Below are 24,348 nucleotides of genomic sequence, written 5' to 3'. Positions count from 1 at the left end.
GGGAGAGGGGCATGCCCTAATCGTCAGGGGCGTGGCCTAGGCAAAATTGGGCGTGGCCTCTTTTGGGCTGGCAGCCAATCGGCTGCACATATTCTCCTAAAGCCCATCAATATGTTCTTTCATCTCAACCTTCATTACCTATGCCATGTCCAAGAGTAACATCCTAGCTATCCGTAAACAGTAGGACAATAAAACACAAGACTTCACATAAGGATTAAAGGAACATCTGAGTGGGAGGCCATGTTCTAGAAGGGGAAAATAAAAATTTATTGTTCTTGAAACATGGCTTAGCATCAGACACATCAGACTGATTCTCTTAGAAAACTTCTTTGGCAGGGCAGAAGGGGGTGGTGGTGCTCAGGGGTTAGTCCTGACTGTGCTCAGAAGTGAGCTATGGCATTGCTGAGGAGACTATCTGTGGTGTCAAAGATCAACCTGAGGTCAGTCACAGACAAGGTGAGTGCCGTACCCACATAACATCTCTTCAGCCCCTGTAACTACGCTTTAATAGTAAAGAATTTTTTGAAGCACTTAGTAAGTACCTGTCATCGAAATACACTTCTTAATGGAAGCTACTAAGTGTAAGAACTTATCTAAAATGCAGCTTACAGTCTTTGCATTGCAGAGGTGCCCAGAAAGTCTTTCATTGCTAAAAGCTGCACCTAAACACCTTCGGGATTCTTCTGAAACCCTTAGAAGTTTATTTAGTGTGAAGCTTATCACAAGTGCATTTACCTTCTCCAAGTATGAAAATTGAAAATAACTACCCTCCCCTCAAATTTCCCTCACTAACTTATAGCACTGTAGCACTGTCAGCCCATTGTTCATCAATTTGCTTGAGCAGGCACCAGTTACGTCTCCATTGTGAGACTTGTTGTTACTGTTTTAGGCATATCGAATACCCCATCAGGAGCTTGCCAGGCTCTGTCATGCAGGGTTCCTGAATTGAACCCAGGTCAGCTGCATGCAAGGCAAATGCCCTACCTGCTGTGCTATCACTCCAGTTCACTAACTAACTTGTAGCAGAAGGAAAAATGGTCTCCCTGCCCATGATTCTTTAAGACTTTGACTCTGAGGCTTAGCCTGGGTAAAATCACTCAGAATGTAGAAAGGCATCAGCAGAAATAGTTTTAAAAATGAACACTGTACCATCTTTTAAAAACATAACTCTCTTCAAAACATGTTAGACTTCAACAATGTTAGGCATAGTTGAAAGAAACAACTATTTTGACAAAAAGTTATTATAATTACCTTTACTCCTGAAGATATGAGATGCAAACACTCTTTATAACATACTACCTGTTCCACCACTCCACAACAAAATGAGTTGCTAGTGTCCAAAATTTGGATTATTAATTTCTAATCTGTTAAGAAATTTGAATAACTGTGGGGGATGAAGCAATAATACAAAAGGTAGGGTGTTTGCCTTACATGCATCAGATCTGTGTTGGATTCCCGGGACCCCATATGGTCCCCTGAGTCCGCCAGGAGTGATTCCAGAGTGCAAAGCCAGGAGAAAATCCTGAGCACCACTCAGTGTTACCCAAAACAAAATGATAAATTTGGGAAATATGTAACTTTGGATTTTTATGCATAACTTCATTTTTGTAGGTCTATGTTAGATATATTTTCTAATACTTTAAAAGCTTAATGAAGCAACAGACACTTCCTATGATTTGGAATTGAAAATAATTCTCAGGAATTCCTGGAATAGTAATAAATTGTAATGATAATAGTGATTATTATTGTCCCTAAGAAGCACTCAGCACTCATCCATATTTAAGCTCATTAAATACACTTTACATGCCTTCACAATAACCCTATGTGATAAAAATTGGGGAACTGCTACTTAGGTTGATGTGTTTGTCTAAGATGATTCTCTTCTGAGTATGAGGTCTTGCACGGGCATTTTTCTTTGCCCTAAACAGTTTTTTATTATTTTATCAATTATCAATAATGCTGACAATGCTGAAACGCAGTCTTCAGACAAGTTAAAGGAAAAGAAGAGCAGTAGCTGAATGATGGTCCTGGACAGGTATGTTAAATGCCCCATCGACAGCTGTGCTATCAAGTGATAGTGCCTGAATGAAGGTCACAAAACCCTTCTCAGCTCATCAGAGCACAGCTGGAATAACACATACATAGCATAAGGGTGCAGCTCTAAGCACCACATACCATTCGGATCACAGTCACTAGGGTACTGCAAAGGCACAAAATCAGGTCACACTGAGAACACTGAGTAGCTCCTTGGTTCCTGAGCAGACTTAAACCAGAAGACGTAGAGGGAAAGGAGAGCCAGCCTCAAATACTGCTGTGATCTAAATGTGTGCATTTCAAGGTCACCTCCCCCGAAATTTCAGATGTTGAAATCTCATGCCTAATATGATGGCATTAAGATGTAGAGCCTTTGGGAGGTCATTAGGGAAAGAGGGTGGAGCCCTCATCACTAGGATTAACACCTTTATAAGATGAGATCAAGGAACTAGCTTGCTCCCTCCACCATGTGAACAAAAGAAAATGACTTTTCAAGTCAGAAAAGAGAGCTTCCCCAGAAAGATACCAGATCTGCTGGCACCTTAATCTTGGAAGTCCCAACCTTCAGAACTGTGAGAACTAAATGTTCGCTTTCTAAAGCAAGCACACTATGCCCTTTCTTATGATAGTGGCCCAACTGAACTATGAAAAATGGCTTCATCTTGTTTTTATCAAGTCCAGAGAAGTAACTGTGGAAACTCTGAGTAGACAGAGCTCAATAGAAGGAAGCAATTTATGGGTCAGAGACAACAACAAAGATAGAATCTGTTGTTTAAGGAAATAATGAGTAGGATGATTAGAGGTTCCCAAGAATAATCTAGACTTCACAGAAAAGTTACTGAAAGGGTATGATGTCTCTTAGTTCCACATTTCGTAGGACATTCTGAAAATGTAATTTATAGAGGCTGGATTCAGACTAGTACTGACCAAGAGAAGCCACATGCGTTGTTCTTTTATGCCCATCAGCATATTACTCAAATGCTATTTCTTTCCCAACTCTTTCTATATTCCTTCAGAGGTAGATGGAGAGATGGAAAGTGCTGTGATTGCTGAAGAAGTGATTAAGGACCCAAGAAAATTCAGAGATATTTTCCCTTGGGGCTATGGAGCCTTGGGTTTGATCCCCAAAGTGCAATTGCAGGGCCACTGCACTTGAGATCCCTTGTTCCACAGAAAAGTGGACAATATCTGAAACCCCCACCAGGTGTGTGCAAGCACTGAATCTCTGTTCTTCCCAGCAACCACAACTAAGTGCGTAAGCATCACCACGAAGTATGCAAAATCCCAGTCATCATATACGGTGACATCAGAGGGCTGGGGTGAGGAAAAAAGGCTACAGCTTGCATTTTCCCCAAAAGGGAACTACGAATTAATTGCACACACGAGCGTTTTATCTTTATTTGAAACGGCCTTAGTATAGCAGGTAGGGCACATGCCTTGCATGTTGCTGACCCAGGTTTAATTTCTGATACCGCATTTGTTCCTCTGAGCCCACCGGGAGGGATCCCTTAGGGCAGAACCAGGAGTAAAGCCTGAACACCATGGGGTGCGGCCCCAGAACCAAAAAAAAAGTGCCTTAAAAATAAAACATATTCCTTGTATCATAAGCTTTTTCTCTTTTGTTTTTTGTTTTGCTTTGGGCCCACACAGAGATGCTTGGGACTTACTCCTTGCTGTGTGCTTGGGGATCTCTCCCCGTGTATCCGGGAACCAAAGTGAGCATAACTCCGCCAAAAAGACAAACACTTTAAACTAAGCCCTGTGCTACTGCTCCGACCAAAAAGCTTTCTTTTTAAAAGACTTCAGAGATAATCCCGACAAGTCTCCCAGAAGATGCACGCCAAGCAGCCGAACCTTATGGCATTTACCGGCCCCCGCTGCCGTAAACCCCGGAGCACCCATGGGAGGCAGGTGGCGAAGACCCGCCAAACCCAGACCCCGGCAAGAGCACCGTCCTGACCACTAAGCCATGCCAAGGGCTCAACTCCATCGACTCATGTATCTTCTCTCTGCAAACATCCATCTCGGAATAATCTCAGGTGCTGGTGAGAACTCTGAACTTCGGACTGAGAACTCGAGTATTTTTCAGAGTCAGGGTAGGTCGCCCCACTCCTGGCTACTTATGAAACCCCAAGAAGTGCCCACCCTCACTCCCCCACCCACCACCCACACCTGCCGCCTTGAAGATTCTTCAGTCCAGACCGTAGATGTAGAATTGTCTGGACCAGGGGCAGCCACGCGACCCTTCCTCTGAAGCAACAAAATTCTTAATAAATTCTTTGACAAGAATTTAGCAACACTGCAGTCAGATATCACAAGCTTCACATAAATTTATCTTCTAGATCTATTAAGACTCATATTGCAACTTTGTTTTCTAATCAATTCTAATCCTAAAATTGTATTGACAGTTGCACTTTTTTCTACATTAAATAAAAGAATTTTTAAAAATAAAAATAAATAAAAAGTAAAAATTTAAAAAATTGAAAGACTTCAGAGATTAAAAACAAGTTGATAGCATTTTAACAAGACAAAACAGCACGGTATTACCACCTACTTTACACAGTCCCAACTACAGACAATCTGATTTTCACAAGAATTTTAGACTCCAATCGACTTCAAATATTCATGGTGACTGAGAAGTAATACCAAGAACTCATGGATCAAACTATTCTCCATCAAATATTTAGATTGGAGGGAGAAAGAGATTGATCAAAAGTCACTCACTAGCTGTTGAATGAATGAATGAATAACCAAAGCAAAGGAATGGAGGTTGTGGTGTAAGAAGTGGAAAGCAAAGTAAGCTTTTATAGGAAAGAAGGATAGATATGGGGTCATGGGAAGCATGAAACTTCCTTTCTTGGATATTTCTGAAGTAGATTACTCAGACAGTATGGATGCCACACTACGTAAACCAGCAAGGGGAATCACCACATTTTTATCCCCTGCAGTTTGATGGTATTTGATTCAGGTTGTCACAGAGATGATCAAAATAGTCACAGATCTGGGATGCAGAGTGATAAAAATAAAAACTGCAGGGGTAGATGGAAGAGAATACTTACAAGATTTTCAAACAGGGAAAGTAGATTCAACTAGCATTAACAAAGAGTTCTCTAAACTACCACCAAATGTACTATATATTTTCAAATGTCAAAGTCCCTGCAAATGAGTAAGCAGAACAGAAGTAGAAAACTGTACATATTATGTGACCAATTGCCTGTGACTGGACCCCAGGGCACTGCTGGATGAAAAAAGATTCCATTACTGAATGCAATGCAGACTCCCAGTAACAGTACTGAACGTGCATTTGGAATCGTTATTTTTTTTTAAAAAGTTGAAATCGAATGGAGTAAAGGTGAAAAATAGCCCATATCCTATTTCTATTTTATTTCAGCTGACAATAGCTAAGCAGAGTCAATGAATGCACATGTCACTAGGGGACATACAGTACAGGATACTGTATAACAAGTGGTGGGGGTAAATGAAAGACAAGGATCAAATTTTAATTTTCTCTGCTCCTCCACCAAGATATTTTCCAGAATTATATGCAGAATAACAACATAATAGACTGGTGTGTATTTAACGTTTATACTCATTTCCCTTTCACTAACTTATTTTGTACAAAAACTCAAAGGACCACAAACTAAGAGGTAACAAAACAGAATAAAAATCCATTAGCTCATGCCCATTTGAACAGGCAGTTTCTTGACAGCCAAGAAGTTTATTTGTAGCCAACAGCCTTTGGTGTCTTAATGCCATGTAAACAAGATGCGCTGTCAAATGTCATTTTCCAGAATGGCTAAGCAAAATATCCAACAGCACAATACAGAGGTCACACAATGGACCTCTCCATGGTTCCACACCATTAACTCTCAAGTCGTGTCACTGATTAGATCATATTGGTCAAAGTAATGTCTTCCACTCCTTTCTCAAACGTGTAAACTCATGACTAGTCAACAATTGTCAACTAACATCACGTGATGGATTTTTTTTTGTTTTCTTTTTGGGTCACACCTGGTGATGCACAGGAGTTACTCCTGGCTTTGCACTCAGGAATTACCCCTGACGGTGCTCAGAGGACCATATGGGATGCTGGGAATTGAACCCGGGTCAGCCGAGTGCAAGGCAAACGCCCTACCCGCTGTGCTATCGCTCCAGTCCCTTCACATGATGAATTGAGAAAATGAACTATTCTTCATTCATGTGTGGCATAGCACCAGTTTCACTTTTATCACATGGCTTAGACCCACTCTACTATGTTCCTTATACTCTTGAGCATTTATAATTTCTACTTACCAGCAATGAGTGATTCTAATGCATTCTAAAGAATTAACCTAAGGGAATTTATTAAACTAATACATATAGGTGGACTGGAGCGATAGTACAGCGAGTAGGGCATTTGCCTTGCACGCAGTCGACCCAGGTTCAATTCTTCCATCCCTCTCGGAGAGCCCGGCAAGCTACCCGTGGCGTATTCAATATGCCAAAAACAGTAACAACAAGTCTCACAATGGAGATGTTACTGGTGCCCGCTTGAGCAAATCGATGAACAACGGGATGACAGTGCTACAGTGCAATACACATAGGTGATTGAAAGCGGGGTAAAAGAAAGAGAAGTGGTGTACAGGGAAGGAAAGTCTAAGGAAGCTCTTCTAGAGTGTCAATAATTTAAGGGCAATACAGGCACCAGTCCAGGAAAGACAGACAGAGAAGCTAAAAACCTACTAACAGCTAAAATACTTTTTTTGGGCCTGAGCAATAGCACAGCGGGTAGGGCATTTGTCTTGCACTCGGCCGACCAGAGTTCAATCTCTGGCATCCCCTGTGCACCCCCAAGCACTTCCAGGAGTAATTCCTGAGTGCAGAGCCAGGAGTAACCCCTGAGCACCACTAGGTGTGACCCAAAAAGAAAAAATAAACATTTTTTTCTCAATCTAGACACTGAACAGTCATTTCCAGTTACCATAAAGTATGTTTCATTATTCTTTTTTCCACTTCTTAAATTCTTTGGCTTGGGTATTGTATGTTAGGAAAAGTTAATATGTGATCAGAATATTCATGAATGATAGAATTCATTGGAATACTTTTAATGCATTTTATTAATTTTTATTTTTCTAAAATGATCTTTTTTTAATACAAAGTTAATGCTACTATAACTTCAGTAAAGCTATTTTCTCCATTTTCTAAGTCTACTTAATGTGTTATTAAATATATCAAACATGTGCATAATCACTCTTCTTTTGTTTCTCAATAATTTCACATTATTCATAGGGAATAAAAAAGTCAGACAAAAAAGTACACTAAAAGCTTTTTAATTCAACGTGCTAAAGAAAGCAGAAGTGCTGATTAGTTAAGAATTAAATAAGAGGAAAATCTAATAAAATTTGCATCAGAGAAGTTCCTCTGCTTCAGTTTCAAGGCTTTCCCTTCATCTGTGAAGAAGAATACTATAAGGCATGAATTGTTATTATTTTCCATTCAACAGAAGAAAGAAGTTTCATAGCATTATCATGCCCAAGGTCACACTAAGGACAGTGCAGAGATTTGAACATAGGAAAATCATGAAACTCTAGTTTAGTATTATTGATATTATAGTCTTTAAGTGCATCACATCAAAGACAATAATCCAGCTTATGTTTAAAAAAAAGAAAAAGATAGATCCTCCTGGCTGCGGCCAGCTCCGCCTCAACCTCTCAACCCCAGCTCCCCCCCCCACTCAGAGGGAAGCACCGCCTGTCTCCAGCATCTCAGCCAGAACCGCCCTCTCCTGCCAGCCTCCACCCCCAGAGCACCAACCCACTCCTCCAACAGGTCTGTGGACCCCTAGCATCACCTCCCTGCATCTACCCCTCACAACATACCTTAAAAACTTCTCATCACTAAACTGCGAGGAAACTTCATTTCTGCGCAAAGAAGTTGCTGTGTTTACGCTCCACATATTAAGCACTAGTTAACACCAGGCCTCACATATCTTTACCTATCAATAAGCTACGGTAACACACAAAGAGACCCATTGCAAGGGGTAAAAACTCCAAAACACAAAGGTTACAATAGTAAAACAATGCAGAAACTCACCAGTTTCTTAATGATTGAAGTTGCTAGCTGAAATGAATCAAACAATAATAATGAACTTTATAACTCTCAGATAAGGAATTTAAAATGGAACTTTTAAGGATGAACAAAGAGTTCAAAGAAGCAATAGAACGCACTACTGATAAAATACAAGAGGATATGAGAGCGGACGTGAGGAAAATGCAAACAAAAATACAAACAGAAATGACAGACCTAAAAAATTTGGTAGTTGAAATGAAAAACTCAGTGGAAGGCCTCAACAACAGAGTAAAAGCTGCTGAGGACAGAATCAGTGAGCTCCAAGATGAGTGCAGAGAATCGCAAGACAGCAGCAGAAAATGGAAAAGAGCCTCCAAACAAACCAACAGACGTCAAGAGAAAATTATGCTGAATCCAGGAGGAATAACATAAGAATTATTGGAGTCCCATAGGGACAGAAAGGAAACCCTGATGAAGAAGAAATTGTCAAAGACATATTGCTATGTTCCCAGAGCTGAAGAGCACATGTGATCAGATTCAGGAGACCCAAAGGGTACCAACTAAAAGAAATCCCAATACAAATACTCCAAGACACATCCTGATCAGAATGATGAAAACCATAGACAGATAAAATTCTGAGACCAGCAAGATCAAAGAAAAAAAACTTTATAAAGGAGCATCCTTAAGATTCACAGCACACCTGTCTGATGTAACCTTAAGGGCCTGAAGACAGTGGTGGGATATAGTGAACAAACAATGAAATAAACACCTCACCTAGAATACTTTACCCAGCTAGACTCTTATTCATATCAGAAGGAACAACACACAGCTTCACAGACAAGAAAACAACTCAGGAACTTCACAGTGTCAAAGAATTTGGTTGCAAGAGCAAATAAATAGGCTACTTTAAGACAAGACAAGCCCCTCATATATATATACCAAACTTTGGCAGAAAGATGGGACAAAACCCCATAGCAATAATATCTCTCAATGTCAATGGACTAAATGGGCCAATTAAAAGACACAGAGTGACAGGATGGATCTGAAAATTGAACCGTAAATTCTGCTGCCTGCAAGAAACAGATCTGAACAGACTCAAAGTGAAAGGATGGAAAGCAATCCTACAGGCAAACAACTCCCTCAAAAAAGCTTGAGTGGCCATACTAATATCAGAACACATAGACTTCAGACTAAAGGTTACAAAAGACAGTGATTGTCATTTCTTAATGATAGAAGATTCTGTACATCAGGAAGAAGTCACACTCCTAAATGTATATGCACCTAATCACTAATCATGTTCCTACAATGACTGCTCATAGACTTGAAGAAAGACATTGATAGCAAAAAAATAATAGCCGGAGATTTCAACATCACCTTATCATCTCTCAATAAATCAACCAAACTCATGCTCAGCAAGGATATACTTTATCTGAGGGAATAAGTGGAAGACATGGGCTTAGTAGATATATATAGGACATTTCATCCTCAAAGAACTAAATACACACTCTTCTCAAGTGCACATAGAACATTCTCCAAGATAGACCACGTGCTGGGCCACAAAACATACCTCCATAAAATTAAGAGAATAGAAATTGTATCAATGATCTTCTCAGACCATGATGCATTTAAAATAGAAGTGAATCACACACAGAAACAGAAATTCAAATTGAGCACCTGAAAATTAAACAACTCACTACTGAACAACAAGTGGCTTAGAAAGGAAATCATAGAAGAAATCAAAAGATTCCTGGAAATGAACGAGAATGAAGACACAAATTACCAGAACCTATGGGACATGACAAAAGCAGTTTTAAAAAGAAAGTTTATAGCTTTACAAGCATTCCTCAGGAAGGAAGAACGAGCCCACATAAATAACTTAACCTCACAGCTTAAGATCTTGGAGGATGACCAACAAAAGGAGCCCAACCTAGGCATGAGGAAAGAAAACATAAAACTTAGAGCAGAAATTGGGGCTGGAGCAATAGCACAGCAGGTAGGGCATTTGCTTGCATGCGGCCAACCCTGATTCGATTCCCAGCATCCTATATGGTCCCCTGAGCACCGCCAGGGGTAATTCCTGAGTGCAGAGCCAGGAGTGACCCCTGTGCATTGCCAGGTGTGACCCAAAAAGGAAAAAAAAACTTAGAGCAGAAATTAATGACATGGAAACTCAAAAAACAATCTGAAATATCAGTGAAACCAAGAGCTGATTCTCTGAGAAAATAAACAAGATGGAGAGACCACAAGCAAGACTCTCAAGTAAAGAGAGTGACCCCTAATAAAAAGAATCAGAAATAAAAAGTGAGACATCACAACAGAAAACACAGAAATTCAAAGGATAATCAGAGATTACTTTGAGAAGCTCTATGCCATGTAGTAAGACAACCTCAAATAAATAGGTAAATTGCTGGACTCCTATAATCTCCCAAAGCTGGCCCAAGAAGACTTGGAATATCTGAACACAACTATAAATATCAAGGAAATTGAAATATTAACAAAAAGTCTCCTGAAAAACAAAAGCCCTGGCCCAGATGATTCACTAATTAATTCTTCCAAACCTTCAAAAAGGACCTACTCCCAAACCTGTTCAAGCTCTTCCAAGAAACTGAAGAAACAAAACACTTCCAAATAGTTTCTATGAGGCAAATATCACCCTGGTACCAAAAGCAGATGGGTTAAAAAAAAAAATGGGGCTGGAGAGATAGCACAGCGGGTAGGGCGTTTGCCTTGCACGCGGCCGACCCGGGTTCAAATCCCAGCATCCCATATGGTCCCCTGAGCATGGCCAGGGGTAATTCCTGAGCGCAGAGCCAGGAGTAACCCCTGTGAATCGCCAGGTGTGACCCAAAAAGCAAAAAAAAAAAAAAAAAAAAAAAAAAAAAGCAGATGGGTACACCACAAAAAAAGAATCAGAAATGAAAAGGGGAACAGGCCTTCATTTACAGTCTAATATTTCTGATGAATATAAATGCAAAGATCCTCAGCAAAATACTAGCAAATAGAATCCAACGACTCATCAAAAAGATCATATACCATGACCAAGAAGGATTCATCCTAGAGATGCAAGGATGGTTTAACATTCGCAAGCCAATCAACATAATACGCCATATCAGTAAAAATAAAGATAAAAACCATATGATCATATCAACAGATGCGGAGAAGGTATTTGACAAGATCTAGTACTCATTTATATAAAAAGTCTCAGCAAAATGGGAGTTGAAGGAACTTTCCTCTCTGTAGTCAAAGCCATCTACCACAAGTTCACAGCAAGCATTATTCTCAATGGGGAAAAACTAAGAGTCTTCCCTCTAAGATCTGGAACAAGACAAGGTAGCCTACTCTCACCACTTCTATTCATAGTACTGGAAGTACTTGCTATAGCAGTTAGGCAAGAAAAACATATCAAGAGTACCCAGTTAGGAAAGGGAAAAATCAAGTTCTCACTCTTTTCAGATGACACAATGCTATACTTAGAGTACCCTAAAGCCTCTACCAATAAGCTCCTTGAAACAATACGTTTGTATGGTAAAGTGGCAGGTTACAAAATCAATACCCAAAAGACCATGGTATTCCTATAAACAAATAATATAAGAGAAGAAAGAGATATTTTTAAAAGATCTCATTCACAATAATGCCTCAGAAAATCAAGTACCAAAACACAAAAAAAGCCCACAGAATTGGAAAAAATATTTACCCAATATCTATCAGATAGGGGTTTAATATTCAGGATATACAAGACACTGTTAGAACTTTACAAGAAAAAATCCTCTAACCCCATTAAAAAATGGGGAGAAGATATGAACAGAAACTTCCTCAAAAAAAGAAATTCAAATGGCCAAAAATCACCTGAAAAAATGCTCTTTATAATTAATCATCAGGGAGATGTAAATCAAAACAATAGATATCATCTTACACCACAGAAACTGACACACATCAAAAAGAACAAGAACAACCAGTGCTAGCGTGGATATGGGGAGAAAGTGACTCTCATTCATTGTTGGTAGCCCTGCCTTTTTTGAAAACAATATGTATATTCCTTTAAAAAACTATAAATTGAGCTTCCATATAACCCAGCAATACTGAGAATATATCTTCTGGGAATTTATCAGGAGAGTCAAAAAAGCACAATAGAAATGACATCTCCACCTGTATGTTCATTGCAGCATTGTTCACAATAGCCAGAATAAATAGATCTAGAACACTAACACCACACACAAAAAATAAAGTAAAAATAAGAGCCAGAGAAAAAACAGTGGATAGGCATTTGCCTTGAAAGTGGTCAACCCGGGTTCAACTGCCAGCATTCCATATGGTCACCTGAGCTCTCCAGGAGTAATCTCTGAGTGCAGAGCCAGGAGCAAGCCATGAACACCATGGAGTATGACCCCAAAAACAAAAACAAAAGTAAAAATGAAATGATTTAAGTACTTGAATATTAAGCCCAACCCATATAGAATGTAGGTTGATACCTATAGGATATAGGTGATACTCAACATCAGAAAATATATTTGTAAGCTCAGTTCCAATGTAGCACTGTCATCCCATTGTTCATCGATTTGCTCGAGTGGGCACCAGTAATATCTCCATTGTGAGACTTACTGTTACTGTTTTTGCATATTGAATATGCCATGGGTAGCTTGCCAGGCTCTGCCGTGTGGGTGGGATACTCTCAGTAGCTTGCTGGGCTCTCCGAGAGGGGCAGAGGACTCAAACCTGGGTCAGCTGCATGCAAGGCAAACGCTCTACCTGCTGTGCTATCGCTCCAATCCCAATGTAAGGGAAACGAAGTGCCATAATAGATAAGTGGATTTACATCAAATAAAAAAGAACATAGCCAAAGAATCTACCACCAAAAAACGTAAGAAAACTAGCAGCTGGGAGAAGATATTTTTATATCACTTAATCTGAAAAGGAGCTAATATTATATGTGTGTGTGAGAGGGAACAGATATCATAATAAAATCCTTCAAAAATATAGATATTGAAGAAACAAACCTCAAGAGAGTAATGGCCATCGAGAGCAAACCCACAGCCTATACTGAAATCTATGGAGAAAACTGAAAGCCCTACCCCTGAGATCAGGCAGAAGGCAAGGATATTCACTTTCCAAATTTTATTCACATATCATTTTGGAAGTCCTTACCAGAGCAATCAAGCAAGAAAAAGAAACCAAAGGGTTGACATTGGAAAAGAAAAAAATTAAACTAGTACTGTTTGCAAATGATATAACAATATACATAAAAACTCTATATACATAAAAAAAATCTCTGAAGACTTCAAGAAACCTCCTAGAGACACAGTAAACCAATACAGCAAGGTAGCAGGCTACAAAAATTAACCCACAAAAATCTGTGGTGTTTTCGTATGCAAATAATTTAGAAAAATCACTACTGAAATTTTTCTGGACTCATAAAACTCCTTGAATAGATGAAGCAATTCTACGTGAAAAGAAGATAGGTAGTACTACATTTCCTGACTTTAGTTGTACTCTAAACTGTGCGGTACTGGAATACTCACTTGAAGATCAATGAAACAGAACTGAGAGCCCTGAGATAAAATCTCAGATTTATAAATGATTAATCTACAATAAAGGAGCCAAGTACATAGAAGCAAAGCAAGGAAAGTATCTTCAGGTATTTCTGGAAAAAGTGGATAGCCACATGTAAAAATAAATAAACTGGAACAAACATTAACTCAAAGTGGATTGAAGACTTTAAGATTTGACCAGAGAGCCAGAGCAATAGTTCAGGGAGTAGGGATTTTGCTTTGCCTGCTGCCAACCTGGGTTTGATCTCCAGCGTCCCTGAGCACTGCCAAGAGTAATTCCTGAGTGTAGAGCCAGTAGTAACCTTCGAGCATTGCCATATGTGAACCAAAAAGCCAACACACACACACACACACACACACACACACACACATATACAACAGATTTAACCAAAATCCATAAAATACACCGGGAAAAACAAAGAAAGAACTCTCCAGAAATGGAACTCAGAGTTATCTTTAATGATTTGACTCCAAAGGCAAATACAACAAAAAACAAAGATAAATAAATGGGATTTCATCAAATTAAAAAGGGTTTTACATGGCAAAATAAATTCAGGTCTTTAAGATAAATATAAACAAACACTGTTATATGGAAGAAAATATTTGCACACCATAAATCAGACAAGGAGGGCTACTGTCCAAGATTTATAAAGAATTCACAAATCTCAACAACAAAAAATTTAATAAGCCCATCAAAATACAAATGAAGAGTATAAACAGAAATATCCCCAAAGAAGATACAAAAATGACTAGTAGAGACACAAAACGTTGCTCACCCTCATTTACTAATAGGGAGATGCAAATAAAAACGACAATAATACATCATTTTATACCAGTGAGAGTGGCATATATCAAAAGCCTGGTTAAATGTGCTGCTGGTGTAATGTGGTGAGAAAGAAACCACCAGCGTTTACTGGTAGGAATGTCATCTGGTTCAGTGTCTATAAAATGAAATATTGAGATTTCTCGGAAAAGTAAGAACTGTGCTCGCATTGACTTAGCTCTTCTAAGTTCTTGGCCTCTACCTCTAAACACAAAAACATTACTTCTGAGGTATATATGCACATCTAAGTCCACTGCAGCATTTAGCATAATAGCCAGATGTGGAAACAAGACAATATCCAACAACAGATAAATGGATCTAGAAGTTGTGGTACATGTGCATAATGGAGTAGTATGTAGCTAGGTAGCTATAAGAAATGATGAAATTATTCAGTTTACAGAAATAAAAACAGAGAAATCTCAGAAACATCAGAAACAAGGGAAGCCTAAGAACAAGACAAGAGCCTCCTGGGACATGAAAAAAATCTCAGTAGCTAAAAACTTCAGAATTTTAGGTGCCAAAGAGATAGTACAGGAGGCAAGGCACTTGCCTTGCATGCAATCTACTCTTGTTAAATGCTTGGCATCACATCAGGTCCACCAACCACCTGTCAGAGTCACTCCTGAGCACAGAGACAGAAATAACTCCTGAGTGTGGTTAGGTTTGGCTCCCAAACAGAAACAAAACATAAGAAAATAGGTATGTTAGTTAATAATAAAATGTCAATATTGGTTCACTGAATCAGAGAGGCTATATGTATTAATAATAGAGGGCATTTGGGATATTTGAGAACTCTGTACCACCTTCCCAATAATCCTGTACACGAAAAACTAATCTCAAATGAAGGTTTATCTTTAAAAGTCAAGGGCAAATCCCTGAGCAAGAAATCCATTTTGATAAATGAGAATTGCTTTTTGGCTTCCCATTTGTCCTTTGGAATAATTAAATTGCTGTCACTCCTGTTGCTAGGTTGATGGAGAACAGATGACTCATCTATCCTGAGAGTTTGACTCACAATATACCTCTGTAATAATGACTGCACTATACATGGGGAAAACCATGGAGTTGGCCAAGAGGAAAAGCAAGTCAGAATCACTGAAAACACTCTAGGACTGGAGTAGGTCTATAACTCAGACTTATGTATCAGATATTATCAATAGCCAAGACCCAGAGACTTATAAACTAAAGCTCCCAGAAGAGAACGACACAGAATTTCCTGGACATTATAGTCTACCCATAATAAACAATACAAAACAAATTGTCTAGCATTGCCATTTCGGCAGGTTTGAGTGGTGGTGGAACTCTTGTTGAAATATCGAATGTAACAAAAGTTGAAAGAGAGTATGAGGGGAAATTGTCTGCCACACAGGCAGGGGAAGGGTTGGAACGGGCTGTAGCGGTGGAGAATACTGGGGATTTTGGTGGTGGAAAATGTGCACTGGTGAAGGGATGGGTGTTTGATGATGGTATGACTTAAGCTCTTAGCACAGCGGGTAGGGCGTTTGCCTTGCACACAGCCAACCCAGGTTCAATTCCTCCGTTCCTCTCGGAGAGCCCGGCAAGCTACCAAGAGTATCCCGCCTGCACGGTAGAGCCTGGAAAGCTACCTGTGGCATATTCAATATGCCAAAAACAGTAACAACAAGTCTTACAATGGAGATGTTACTGGTGCCCACTGGAGCAAATCAATGAACAACTGGACAACAGTGCTACAGTGCTATGACTGAAGCTCAAACGTGAGTTTTGTAACTGTATCTCATGATGAATCAATAAAAAGGGGAAAAATAGCAGTAACAACAAGTCTCACAATGGAGACGTTACTGGTGCCCACTCAAGCAAATCGATGAGTAACAGGATGACAGTGACAGTGAAGTAGGGGCTCTCTGGAAGGAATAAAATAATAATTTAAAAATATTATGGCTGCTGCTTAAAATATGTTATTCATCTCCATCTTCAGGATAAGAATGAGTTTTGAAATTAGGCACATACATTTAACTGTCGTAGCCTTTTATATTTTTCCTAAGGTACGACACAGAGGAAATGGAGAAGGAGAAGATGAGAGGGAAAGAGAGAGCAAGAGAAAGGAAAAGAGAGAAAGAGAGAGTGCTGCCTTCTAGAATATAATTCATCCTTCTTGTTTCCTTCCTTCTTTCCTTTATGTAACTTCTACCATCTCTTTGAGTCCAGCCAAATATTCTTTCCTTGAGAAACTTTACTCCAATCCTCCCAACTACATCAACCAAATATTGCTTTAAGAGAACCCAAAGCTTCTCCTTCAGAGCACTTATCAAAATTACAACCAAACTATCAGTTTACACCTTAATTTTTAAATTACTTTGTAATCTCAGGCTGATTCCAGTGATGGGGTCAAGATGTTCAACATGAGTCAACCTTTTATAATATCCAAACAAACCACATAGTTGTAATGGGTCTCAACTAATATTTATTATATGTAACCATATGGCTTTTAATAACTTTTATTCAAACTACAAAAAATATTAAGTTCACTTCTTAAAATGTACCGCAATAAAACTGGCTCCTAGAGTTGCAATTACATGATTACAAAAATGACAAGTGCTTAAGGAGTACGTATTCTGTCTTAACTAAGTTTTCCTCCAAATGTGGAAAAGAAACCTAAACTAATACTGTTTCTCAGAAAGGCTCAATAAATTTTGTGTCTCTAACACAGACCAGAACACCTTTCAAATCATAGGCTTATTCAGTTAGGAAGCAAAATAATCACAATAAATAAAGACCACCCAGTGCAATACTGACTTGTGTTTACCATTAGACTGAAAGTTTAGTTTCCCAGAGGACCAGAGCAATAGCACAGGGGGGTGGGGGGGGACATTTTCCTCACACACAGCTGACCCAGGTTCAATCCCAGCACCCTACATGGTTCCTTGAGCCAGGAGTGATCCATGAAAGCAGAGCCAGAAGTAAGCCCTAAGCATCACCAAAAACAAACAAAAAGTGAAAAATGAATGTTTTAAATAAAAAATGTTTGACTCGAATAGATAAATGAATTGAGTGTATATAGGAGTCTAAGTATGTCGCTAAATGATACTGCGCATACAACTCAAGATTGTATACTGAAAACATCCAAGCCACCATTACTTAAATTTTATTATAGCAGTCCTTGAAATAGGACTTTCTAGTAAAGTGATTCAGTTTATAGCGTCAATTTACATAACGAATCTTACCATTGCTAAATAAATATTAACACATTTGGGATGAAATAGCCTAATACAGTTACATAACCTCATTAGACTGTGTTCTAATTTTATTGCTTCATTCCTCTATCACCTTCGCAAACTGTCTTGGTTTGTTTTTTCCCTTTAATTCTCTCCAATAAAGTCAGAATATGTCTGTTAGTAGGAGGAGGACAAGGCAGGTTCATTTGTTACAAATTCTTTTAAATTAATTACCAATCTTTCCATCACACTACTATCACAACCACCAGTTAATAATATTAATCATCTCAAGTGCTGTTTACCAACCAGCCCTTTCCTTCATGCCTACCCTGTCAGCTCTAACACCATTTTGTAAATCAGCTGCTGTATTCATAATATCCAATAGTGCTCTCTGCCGGGACGCCAATTCAAATAAACAGGTCAGATCTCTAAATGCTAGATTATGATCAAGTTTTAGAATCAATTGCCCTTGATAGGCCTACCGATAAACAGTGATCCTGCTGGGATTCCCCGTTTATCTCTAAATTTTCTTCTAGAATCAGAGTCAATATTTGTTCAAACGGTTCCACTTGCACCAGGACTGATCAGAGTCAACCATGATGGCCAATCCTGCAACTCAGCCTAGTCTGGGCTCTCCTTCATCTCAGGCTCCTTCATCTTCTTGCTAGGACAAGAGGAACTCAGGAAAGATGGAAAGGAGTCACTGAAGCAACCCAACTGGAGAGAACCTCATTAATATGCTGTTAGCTCCACCTGGTCATTCCTGTTCCACCACTGAGCAAGTGCCCACAAGTTTGCAACTAGCTCAGTGTCTGCCCTGCTGAGCTGGACGTCTCTGAATCTATGAGCACTTGACAAACATGAAGAGCAGAACAAGACAGAGATTCCTCCCTGAAATTAGTATGCATCTATGTTTACCACAGGGAATGATTCAGAAGTGTTTGTTTTGTCAACTCAGTTATTTAGCATGGCAAATGCTGAGAGGAATATTCTCCCTCTTTTGGTTGAATCTTACTGGAAATACATTATGTATTCTGCAATAACTTATTTCAAGATTCCCTTTATAGAGGGACAGATTCTCTTCTGTGATGATTTGTTGTTGTGCTCTTTAACAAGCAACCCTGATATATATACCGATGTGACCCAAGGATCCCTCATACAAGAGTCTATCTACCTTCTTGGGATTTCCCCCAAAGTTTAGGCAGCAAGTGCCAAGAATGGGCAATCAGTCCCAGGTTGCTACATCTTGAACGGTATGTCTAACAATGCTACCTAATCCAGTAACAAGACCAAGAGTCAAGGCCTGGATCCAGTAAGGGGTAAGGTCAACACATGTGTTCTCGATAACAGTTATTCAGACATAATGTATAATGTTCATCTTCAAACCTCTGTGCATCTTCAAACCACTGAGCAGATTTTCACAAATCTGCTAATAAAACCTTATTTCTAGAGACCGCTGCGGCATGCTGTTCTATAAGAATCTCATTTATTAATAATAGATTTTACAGGGTGAGGACAAAGACAGTACTTTTTTTTTTGAGGCTAGCTTCTTTTTACTGCAATATCTTAGCGATGAGTCTCTCCCTGGCAGGCATTCTGTAGTCAGCAGGAATAAATAAGATGCCACAAACGTTCAGCCTGTGAAGTTCTCTTTTTCTCTTCTCCAATTCCTTAGCAGAATAGCAACTTAAGCTTGCAGTTTGCTTCCTCCAACATGTAAAAGAAACTGTTTGTCTCACCTCCTCCCCATGAGTCTCTGTTTCATCTCATGCTGATTGGTAAAGTGTTGGATAACAAATAAAGTCCCCATTGTCTTTAATTTGCTCATGGATAAGTTTTCCCTTGAGTCACCAACACCCAATTTCACTCTTGTGGACAAGAAGAAGTGCCTGCCTGTGGGACAGTCATTAGACAACAATTCTACCAGTGGGTCACAACAAAATTCACCCTGGCTGGTGATTTAAGAAATCAAGTGAATGCATGTCACATTTCTTTAGGCTCAAAGGGGGTTATTTCTTCTTATAAAGTCTCCCTGGTAAACTCTAGCTTCTTGAACAGATTTGATCTTTAATAGGCTGTAGAGTATTATAACAGTGTTGGGCAAACTAGGGGCTCAATATATAATATGCCAAATGGTGAACCTATGTCAAAGCCTGTAGGCCAGAAGACACTAAAGGAGCTCTTTACATAACATTAACAAGTCCAAGGGGACAACAAAGTGGAGGGTAAATATAGAGACCTGGTGATCAGGAAGGTTGTACCATCCACATTTTAATAGAGAAATCAGCAAAATTATTCACCCTATTCTTATCATTGATATTTCAGGAGCAATTATATCTTAACGTATTTATGCCAAAGTAATTTATGCCGAAGTAATCTATTACTATGCCGAAGTCAGAAAATTTCATTGAGACAAATTTATGAGTATCTTAACAACGGGGACTATGCCCCACTAGACTTAAAGCATTGCGTGATAAATAAAAGAGCCTTCCTAAGAGATAATTGATGATTACTTAAAACACTGAAAGACAACATTCCACAGAGGGCAAATTGCAAAGTCTACCTCTTCTCTACATAATATGCACTTCTGGTTTTATTTGTTTGTTTGTTTGTTTGTTTGTTTGATTCTGTTTAGGTGCTCCTTATTCAATCAAGCACAGAAGCGGACTTCTTAAACTGTGGTTTATTTCAGAATATAAAATGCCTCACTTCATTTGGTTTGAATTCTATTATTCACCCTCTCCGATTCTTATCCAACTTTTCAGAAAAATTAATGCATCTCCAGATAGGCTACATGTCCACATCTGTTTACTTCACTAAATACCAACTGAATCCTTTGCTTACAATCTCCAATGCTGAAAACATGCTTATCAAATGTCAAATGCTAAATATATGCTCCTCCAGAATACTCCATCTTTAGAAGAAAGATACTTAGCAACCTGACGTAACTGTTGGTTTCCTGCAAAATCAAGATTTTTACTACTGGAGCTGGAAGAGGAGTAAAGGGGAGACAGAGAGAAGTCTCAGTTAAAATGCAAAAGACAATATGATCAATGCTTTTAACAAGGGAAGGGAGGGCAGGGGGAAGCCTAAATAACCTGGTCAGAATACTCCTTAATCCAGAAAAAATGCATGTGTTATATATTTTAAGGTCTGTAAAAACATTTCAAGGCTTAGGAAATGCATGATGAACAACATAATCATAATCATAAGAACAAGAACTTAGAAAGCAAAATCCATTTCATCATTTGGTTCTCAGAAGTCCTTATACTTGGCCAAGATAATTCCATGGCTCTTCTACCTTGCATTCATTGTTTCTGTCTCCACTTCCAAAACTAGAAAAAAAACTATTTTTTTCTTTCAGTGTATCAGCTGGGGGAAAAGGATCCAGAACTGAGAATCAGAATGAAGACAGCAACAAGAGGGGGTGGGGAGAGCTCCAATTTCTCTATATTTCAAATAAAACTTCTTAGCCATTATTCCTAGTTCATGAAATTAGAGACGATTAGAATAAGACTCCCCCCCAAAAAAGAGAGGTGGGAAATTAATAAGCAGATTACAAAATCCCTTGGTAATGAAAAGGGTTTCCTCAGCTGTACACTGCCCCTTTCAGAAAAAAAAAGAGAGAGAGAGACTCTGGTTCCTTTAAAAAGAGGTTGGTTCTGCATCTATAATTGGCTTCATCAGTTTCTTTATACCTTGTTAGCAGAATGCAGAGAATCACAATTGGCGATGCTCAAGGATTACTTCTGGCTCTGCACTGAGAAATTATGCCTGGCAGTATGCAGGGGACCACATAGGAGGCCATGGATCCAACTCAGGTCAGACACATGCATGGCAAGAGCCCTACTCACTGTACTATCTCTCCAGGCTGTTTCTTCATTCTTGACAGTGGGAAAGTATATCCCTCCTTCAGGCTTAATGTATTTTTAGAACTGATTATAGTATATATTTTATTGCACCCCCAATAAGCAATAAAAATATTTAAATTTGCAGGGTTTGGATTCAATTCTGAAAGAAGTAAGAGTAAAACCCATGGACTTTTTGGTTTAATCATAGGGAAAACTCAGTGTCTAAGGCTTCAAGGCCTCCAGAAAAGTCTTGTATGATCTTTAAGCTAATGAAAACTGCCTGAATGTTCTAAAAAGGTAGGAGAGGTAGAAGAAATCACTTCAAGCCAGGAGATAGACTTTCTTTGTAACCAAATTAGAAATATGTTAACAGCAAGGAAAGTATTTAATTGATATTTGATCAGATGACATATTTAATCTAGCTCTTTTTTTTTTTAGAGTGAATGCTGAGGTTTTAATTGACGGATGAAGCAAAGAGCAAATTTAACATGCAGTATGTTTATGTCATAATGATAAAACCTTATTGAAAAGGTTATAAGTGGGCTGGATTCTACCTATTGTGAGCTCAAGGCATACGTGTCTATTTTTTAAAAAGAAGTCAGTTAAATTATGGAGAGCTTTGTTCTAATTGTACTATTTCTGTGGTGGGATTTTTACATATTACTTCATTGAGATAGCTCATATGTTAACTTTCATTTTACAAATGAAAGGCTCAAAGGAAGTAATGGTGGCTTAGGCCAAAAGCACACAATGAAGGCTGACAAAATCAGAACTCTAGGCTAGCTAGAGCTATAACAGAGGTAAGGTGCTTGCCTTGTTTGCAGACAACCCCAATTCAGTCCACAGTACCACCTACGGTCCCCTTAGCACTTCTGAGTCATTCTTGAGCACAGAGTCAGGAATAGCTTATGAGCACATAAGCACATATGGCCCCCAAATCCACTACCCTCCCCCCAAAATTTGGACTCCCTCAAAAATAGAACTGCTAATTCCAACGCCCAAACCTTTGTCCTGGCTCTATCATGCCCCCCAAACACTATGATTTGTTAAATTTCTAATCATCTGGTGGTTTGCCTTATTAGTTTATTGAGTCAGTGCCCTGGATATGCAAATTCCCTTTATTATTTTTTGATCTATATTCATTCTAACCTATTTTACTTCAGCTTCATCGCACATAATTCAGTCGTGCTGGAAAATTTTTTACAGTATATGGTGATATTTTTTTCTCAAATCTGAAATTACACATGCACTGTGATTAAGCGGGATAGAAAATTAGGTGCAATCAATAAGCAGGGGGATTGTAAATATAACCATATAAAGATGATGACATCAATAGAAAATGCACATGAATCTTTTTTTAATGAGAAAGTAGACACAAATACAAAGGATAATCTGAGAGACTCAAGGAAATTGTGAGCCCTGAATTGCAGAGAATGGCTCAAAGTAAAAAGTTTCTTACAGTAGACAGGAGAAAAGGGAGAAAATTGGCTTGTTGAAAATGATGAGGGAATTGGAGACAAGGATAAGGAAATGACAGTTATTTTTCCCATGATTTTAAACTGAAGGAATAGAACGCAGAGCTCCTGAAACTAAAGATTTTATTTTTCAGGGAAAAGCACATAAAGACCACATGCAGAAAAGAAAGAAAATTTTAAGTTTTGATGAAATGTCCTGAGTGGAAATTAGAAGAATAATAAGGAAGTGGTGGAGAGAGTTCCAAATAATGCTACTTTGAAAATTACAAGATTATCACAACCCTTTAAAATAGAATCATTTTTGACCTAAGACCTGATTGTTAAAAAGAAATTTCTGGTAATTTGGTAATGCTTATAATTTTTAGTTCAGTGGAGGTAGGGGGGGGAGATCAACAGTATGTTCTTCTTTATAATATCACAATTTTTAAAAATCTGAACTATCACACTGGAAAAGACAGCCTCTTTAGAAGAGAAAAACTAAAACTGAAGATATGAAGACAAAAGTAAGGTTGTGGGGGTTGGGAGAGCTCAATTTGGTTCTCAGGATCTATCAACTAAGTTGTTCTACTTAGCTTCAAGGGATTCTAATAGAAAAAACTTCCTAAAGTTATTCTCTGTATATGATGAGCTAATAGTTGCAGTTGTCGAATACAATAACTAACTTATCTGTCAAAGATATTAGTTAAACTGTCATTTTAATAATTCTTCTTTGTGCCTGTGAACATCATTATTTGAAATAGGGTGAAACTTAACAGAATGAACTTGTTAAAAATAAAGTGTCTGCATCTACGGAATCTTAATTATAATTACACAGTCATTTGTGATCATTCCCAATAGTTCTTGGCAAAGACAAATGAGTCTAATGAGTTCCATTAATGCACTGGTGTGTTCTGTTTACATGTGGGGGAGGAACTTAATAAAAGTATCCTGAAGTAGAATGCAGGTACAGGGGAAATCTAATCACAGTGTGAGGGAAGCATTTTGGAATGAATGTGATTTCAAGTTCTTGGTCATTCTCAACCAAAGTCAGTAAATACCGGGCTTGTAAAAATGGCTACTCTTTGTTTTCGGCTTTTACATGCATGATGGAGAGACGGTGGCTGACAGACCCCACTCCTGTGTTCCTGATTCCTGTACAAGACTGTTTCCTGTCCATGTTCCTCTCCGTGATGTTGTAGCTTTATTTTTAGGGGGAGAGGGTTATATTGATAATAATTGAAGCTAGGGACTGTCCTCCCAGGATTTCACAAATGTCATCTCTGAAAGGGTTATTTCCATGGTTGCTCATACCCCGCCCCAAATAAATTTCAGATGGGATAACCTGTACGATAAAATTGTTTTCCAAAGGCACATGAAACAAGAATTAGGGACCAGATG

General features: G+C 38.7%; 1 protein-coding gene across 2 annotated transcripts in view; it reads right to left on the bottom strand.

Moving 5' to 3' along the window:
• Positions 1 to 24,348, bottom strand: part of ESR1 (estrogen receptor 1) — a 279,658-nt gene that overhangs the window by 162,170 nt on the left and 93,140 nt on the right. The window lies entirely within an intron of this gene.

Source organism: Sorex araneus, chromosome 4 (assembly GCF_027595985.1).
Source record: "Sorex araneus isolate mSorAra2 chromosome 4, mSorAra2.pri, whole genome shotgun sequence".
Lineage (NCBI taxonomy): Eukaryota > Metazoa > Chordata > Mammalia > Eulipotyphla > Soricidae > Sorex > Sorex araneus.
This window is presented reverse-complemented; position numbering and strand designations above follow the sequence as displayed.